We start from the raw sequence: 6,893 nt of genomic DNA, 5'->3' as shown, positions 1-6,893 counted from the left end.
GCCAGCACGTTATAGCAGCAACTATGTATTACTGCTAAACACTGAAAGTGGCCAATTGCCATACTACAGCGGAGTTAAACCTAACGACTTTCATATAACATCGTCTCAAAGTTAAACTGTCGTCACCTCAACATACAACGTGGGATACAATGACAACATCCAACTCAATCTCCGAACAACCAATGCCGTCCGTTGCGTCACTTAATCTAAACGAAAAAAAGACTACAAACAGACCTGCCGATGCAGGTCAGACGGCTTGCCGCCAAAAAAACATGGCGGCGCTCCAGCGCACAGATTGTAAACAGTGCTACAACTACACTCAATCAGTGGACTAAATTATCAGTTTGTCGATTTAAGGATCCGTTTGCAAAATATCCGGCTTTAAAGTGATAATTTTTGTTGGAGGCAAGAGTCCCTCCCCTCCACAAGCTAAACGAAAAGATTGAATCATCTGAAAATTGCCTAAAACTGAACGATTTTATTGTAACATTGAGCTATGTCATTCTGAGGGGAGGCTGTGCCTGCAGTGGGACGTATATAGCTGGGCTGATGGATGATGGATTGACGCTATGTTATGATGTAACCACTACAAGGAAACTCGATCTATGGTAATCCGTCATAAAATCTAAACATGTATCGAATCGAACTCATCACAGTAGCTGTGGAAAAAATAAACCTCATCGAAATCGGTTCATGCAGTTTGAGAGCTAAGATTAAACAGGCGGCTGACAAACCGACAAACAGATTTTGGCATCAACTTATAACACCCTCTTTTTGCGTCGTACCTAAATTTAAAAAAACATGTAACTTACTATTACTATATTATGAATTAAAAGTAAACTTTTACTATTAAGTAAGCTTTACGAGTAAAGTCGATCAAAACTTAGTTTAATCTAGTAATACTAATATTTGTTGCAATATTTAATAGTACGGACGAACCCAATACTGCGCGTGATTAGATCGTATGATCGGTTTTTAGTAAACTAACCAAGTGAAGTCTCACCGAATTTTTATATCAAAAAATACGATTAGTTAAAAACATAACACCGTACTGTTAAAATCAGTGCACTGCGTCGGTAACATAACATCTGTTTACGTCACAGCCGGTGAAAGTGGTCGGCGCAACGGCGCGCGCGCACGTGTAAACAACGCTTTACGACACGTTGACAAAAACACAGCTTTTACCTTGATCTTTGACTTTGAGCTAAACATGACGGAATTTTTACTGCTTCAAAAAATAGCCTTTTTAGAGTTCCGTACCCAAAGGGTGCCAACGGAACCCTACTGAGACTCCGCTGTCTGTCTGTCACAAGGCTCTATCTCTTTGAGTCGTTACAGTTAGACACTTGAATTTTTAATAGATTTTGTATTACTTTTTTTTTGTGGCCGCTATAACAACAAATACTAAAAACAGAATAAAATCAAATTATTTAAGGGTGACTCCCATACAACAAACGTGATTATTTTGCCGTTTTTTGCTTAATATTAATAACGGCAACAGGTAGACGCTTGAAATATTCACAGAATCTTCAGTTGTATAATCACTGTAAATATAAATAATTAGATTAATATAAATAAATATTTAAGGGGGTTCCCATACAGCAAATTGTTTTTTTTAATTGCTTTCTTTTGCTAATGTTATGTTGTTAGATAGATAATGGTACGGAACCTTGTATACGAGTCCGACTGCACTTGGCACTTTGTTAACTACACATCGAGGGTTCCTGGTGAAACCGATATGATCGAATAATGACTTGTTGAAAAAAGACATACGTGAACATGAAATACGTGAGACCCATACTACAAATAGTGTTGGACTATCGAGTTTAAAACGGTTTTTTACTCGTCTGCTCATTCTTATGAACGTTTTACAGAGCGATGTTGTTAGGTTGTGCACCCTAATTTGACAGTTTAAGATTGAAAACGCAGTTTGTGCCGGTGTCAGTTGTCTTAGTGCGCAGCGGAGCCGATCGCGTGTGCAGCACTTGAGCGTTGCTGAAGACCTACGGATTACCGCGAAACTATGTGAGCTAAACTATTAAGACTGAGTTCTACTAAAACTACGTAGAAGTTAAATTCGTCATTTTATGAATTATTAGATCGATTAGGTTTGACCAACCCTTGATAGCGAATTATCTCATAGATGTGGGAGTGGGCAACAGCATTCTCTATCGCTACTACTAGCTCCAGACTCCAGCGGTGGGGTACACAAAGGGAAATCACCACTCTGTTTTCCCAAGAAAGTTGTCATGAAGGTTACTGCTGACCTCAGCGATGGCCAGGATCAATATTTTCACACTCACATTTCACTCTGTCAAGAACGTAGCAACTTGAAAGAAGAAGGATACCTATGGAACAGTATCGTAACTGACTGAGTGACAGACAATGCACAGCTTGAACCACTAGATCTGAAAAGAGACTTGAAACTTGACAGATATTAAAACTGAATCACGCCTAAAATGATAGTTTTCTATGAACTGACAATCAGTGCGACTCTAGCCCTTGATCAAGGTAGAGCGAGATTGTTTTACATCGCTCTGCGCCTCTCGAAAGACGCCAGTAAAGGATTTAATTTGCACTGGGAAGTGGAAAATGGTGTCGCCTAGAGCGAGTACCTCTCTTGCTCTACCCCGGGAGCCGGCTCTACCTAGCCCCAAACTAAGCAAAGCTTATACTATGGATACTAGCAACGGATAAACATACTTGTTATATAGAATATCACATACTTAAATACATATTAAACATCCAAGACCGAGAGCAAACATTCGTATTATTCATACATATATGCCCGGACGGAATCGAACCCGGGACCTCAAGTTTCGTAGTCAGTTCTCTAACCACTTAGCCATCCGGTCGTCAAAACAATGTAAATGTTAAATTATGTAAATTTAAAATATGAGTTTAAACTAATATGATTAGTTGATTCGCATCAGTAGAAACACACCTCAGCATTTGTCGACGACAATAAATAATCATGATTGGTTTTTTGGAGTATTTTTTATTTCAACTCCAAATTTTTTTACTTTGTTTTTTTTTGTGTGCATAGGAGAAATTTTGTCTAGACTCCTGTCCAGCGTGGTGTAGGGGTTTAAGCACGCAGCACGGAATGCTGAGGACCTGGGTTCGATTCCAGCGCTGGTCTCTCTTTCTGTTTTTTCTGTGCATCCATTTTCAGTTTGTATTTTCGTTGGATTTCACGGGATGACCGTAAAAGTAAAATAAATAATTGAAAAAAAAAAAAATTCAAAAAACAATCATAATCTTATGATTAGTTGATTCTGCGTCTCGAATCTGCCTCAGTAGAAACACACGTCAGCACTTGTCGACGACAATAAATAATCACTTGCTCACCACACACACACCACACAGCTCCATACTCTCGCTTATGCAACGAGGTTCGAGAGAGTCATCGATCATAGCTATCAGCAGCATCTGACGGCGAGCTTTATCGCAACATCTCATTGTTAGTTTTGTTGGCCAATGATGGCTGATCGCTCAATATCGTGCCGTTCGAACACGAAGCTTTACTGCCCGACCACGACTGCAAGCGAGTGTTTTCTATGTTGTCTCTTAGTCCTACTGCCGGCGATGAACCTTAGTTTTAGCATAATACAAGCAATAGGCAGTAGATTGACTCAGCCGCGCTAAGGTTGGCGTCTATAAAAAGTAAAACAGACGTGTGTAGTTTTTTATTACATGTGTGTAGTTTTAGGTGTAGGAATAAAACATAATGTTAATTTTATGATTATTTATTTATAAATTAAATTATAAGTTGGTAAAATAGAAAAAAATGCGTCTATTGCGGCAAGATCGAAACGACTTGTTGTTGAATTTTATTACATAAAAAAATCTCATTCTTACAGAGATATATAGAGTAAGTACCGAGCGCTATAGTCACGTTACGGAATCATAACGGGGGCGAATAGAGCGGGCGGCGCGGCACAGCACTCAGCTAGCGACTGGACTGCGCGGCGCGCGGCGTGGCACTGCGTAGTTTTGTCATGCGAAAATTGGTTAGCGGCCGTGTAAATGACGCTTGGCTGTGTGCGTGCGTCGATTCGGGCGCTAGTATGAAGTCGAACTACTGCCTATTACTTGTATTGTGGTTTTAGCGAGTAACGAAAATACTCGTATTTTTCGCTTGTAATGTAGAGGTAATGATCCAAAATAAGCACACAGGATTAAGCTGAACTGGCAGTGAGCTGGCCAAATCTGTCGAAGAATAGCGCTATGTGAACTATGAGCCGTGTTGTCTTTGTGCGATCTAGTCATTCCACTAGTGACCTAACGAATTCTTGAGTAAATAAAACACAACAAACACACAAACATCACGCCTGTATGGGGTACTAAATGCCTATAAGGACATGTTTCTCTGAGGACCACCTCCTCTGAATTGTCCCAAACTGGGGTAGGCAGAGCACACGAAATGTTACCGCTTCGGAGCCACTTTAAGCAATAGGCATTTAGGTTTTAAGTTTGACAAAAACGGTACAATAGTGAGAGGTAAATAAAATAAATTAATTAAAAAAAAATATTTCAGATGAAATCCATAAATTATTAGTGACATTTTTATACTTATTATACTATAATGTTTGGCGCATACGTAAATCATTAGATCCAGCAGCTGAAATGAAGTTTCGGGATTTTTAAAAGTTCCCGTGTGAATTCCCGAAAATTAAATCGTGGCTGTCTTGACGTTACATTAAAAAAATCATGTGAAATTTCATGACTATCCTGTATCTATCCCGTGAGAATATCGGAATAAAAAGTAGCCTACTCTGATGATCTGGTGTGGCAGATGTTGAAGGGCGGTGGTGATCTCTTACCATCAGGAGACCCACTTGCTCGTTTGCCATCATGTCGAATAAAAAAAATGTACTGTTGTCGATAATTATGTTAATTTATTTGACTAGGTGCTTATAAAATTTTATTTAACCTACCCCCCCCCCCCCCCCTACGCCCAACGCCCATGCATGTCGCCGAAACATGTCGTGGGACATTATTCCCCTAGTGTATCGCTGGCTTTAGGCTTTGAATAGATTATAGCAGTATGTGCACACTATTAATTTTGAATCTTAGGATTACAATCATTCATATGGACAACGACTTATGGTCGCACGAGCAACCGATTGGCTCTTGCCCTATAAAGGGTTAAGAGTAGATTATTTCCAGCAGTGAAAAGCTATAGGCTGGTGATGTAGATAAAAACTAATTACATCTACATTTACAATCTTCAAATCTTTCTCTCGGCCTCCGAAGCAACCAAAGCTCAATGAACCAACCATTACGTAACGAATGAACGAGGCACCTTGCGCCACCCGTGTCGGGCGATGAGCAGAAGGGCACGACACGACGGGTCGTCGTAATCGGCGTTGTCGGACATTAAATAGCACTTTCATCGTTTGTTGTCGGTGTCTTAAGATCAGAGGTCAAATACCTGTAGTCGAAACATTATTAAGTTGTTTACAAGGCTTTAAAGATGGAAGTTTTTATGTATGACGAATGTTGTAATGGCGTTTAGTCTGGTGTTTTGACAATTTAAAAATTGTATCAAACATGAAATACGCACTGGGCCCGCGTGGGATCTATGGCCCAAGCCCTCTTGTTCTGAGAGGAGGCCTGTGCCCAGCAATGGGGCGTATATAGGCTGGGATGATGATGATGATGATGATATGAAATACCATAATAGTAGATTGTTTAACAAGGGACTTAAACAAGCCATAATGACACGAGATGTTTTGTTCAAAATTAAAATATTACTTTTTAAAAACGTACGCTCGACTAATGGACAGGTCATCTGTTCAAAATTCAAATAGCAAAAAAAATTGTTTCGAGGTTTTTTCTTTTCTTTTATTGTTTATGAAGTGTCGCTTGATTGATTGAAAACTATTTTAAAACGAATTGGGCTGTGCATAATAAAATTAATTAATCTTTAACATAATTGAATAGATTCATATTCATAATCATTAATTGTGTTTCACGAAATTAAACCTTTTTTATATTTTTGTACAGTTGTCACTTTGAGGTTATTTCCACGCCTAAAAATCCTCCATTCACAAACACCGTGTTGGCTGTTTAGGGGTTTCCAATGTAAATTAAAAAAAATACTTTATCCCTAGAGAATAAAAAGGAGCTTTAGTCCCGATATTCAGAGACTAAAGTAACATTTTAAGAGCATGAGAAGTGTAAAAATAATTTTCTTGTGCCTCAACATATGCCAGCAGGAGTAATAGAAAGTATAATATAGGAGCATAACAATAGTATGTAGGTAAGGTAGACAACCATATGTAGGCTCATGTTGAGGTACGATATCAAACTAGTAGAAAATTATAATAATAAAAATAAAATTCAGTCGAATTGAAAGCCTCCTCCTTTTCAGAAGTCAGTTAATAAATAGGGCATGGTTTATACATAAGTATTGAAAAAATATTGAAAATTGAGAACAAGGCTGTGTTTGAAATTGCACGTTTATTTGATTTGATGAACCCAGTGGATTTTAGGTAATCCCCCCGCACCTAGACTAATTATGTTATGACTTGCTTGTCTGGTTCACCTGTTCCTACTATATTTCAATAAACAATATGTAACAATCTTGACACTTTTCGCAAGACAATAATATCCTGAGAACCTACACTTCCAAAGGTACTCACATTACCCGACATTACAACCTGGAACCTACTTAACAAGTTGTTACACCAAAAATAAATAATCAGCACCGACCACTAGCATTCTTGAGTTCAAACTTAAACGAAACTTTAAGTTAACTTTAATATCATATTTATAAAATCCTTATGGCGCGGGACAGTCTTTGATTTTACATTTTTAACCTTACGTGTCCACGTTAAAGTTAAAATTCGCAGTTGATATTTTTAAATGCCAAATCAAATTGGCCC

Source organism: Choristoneura fumiferana, chromosome 7, assembly GCF_025370935.1.
Source record: "Choristoneura fumiferana chromosome 7, NRCan_CFum_1, whole genome shotgun sequence".
In the NCBI taxonomy this organism is placed as follows: domain Eukaryota; kingdom Metazoa; phylum Arthropoda; class Insecta; order Lepidoptera; family Tortricidae; genus Choristoneura; species Choristoneura fumiferana.
The sequence above is the reverse complement of the archived record's forward strand: the minus strand, read 5'-3'. Positions refer to the sequence as shown.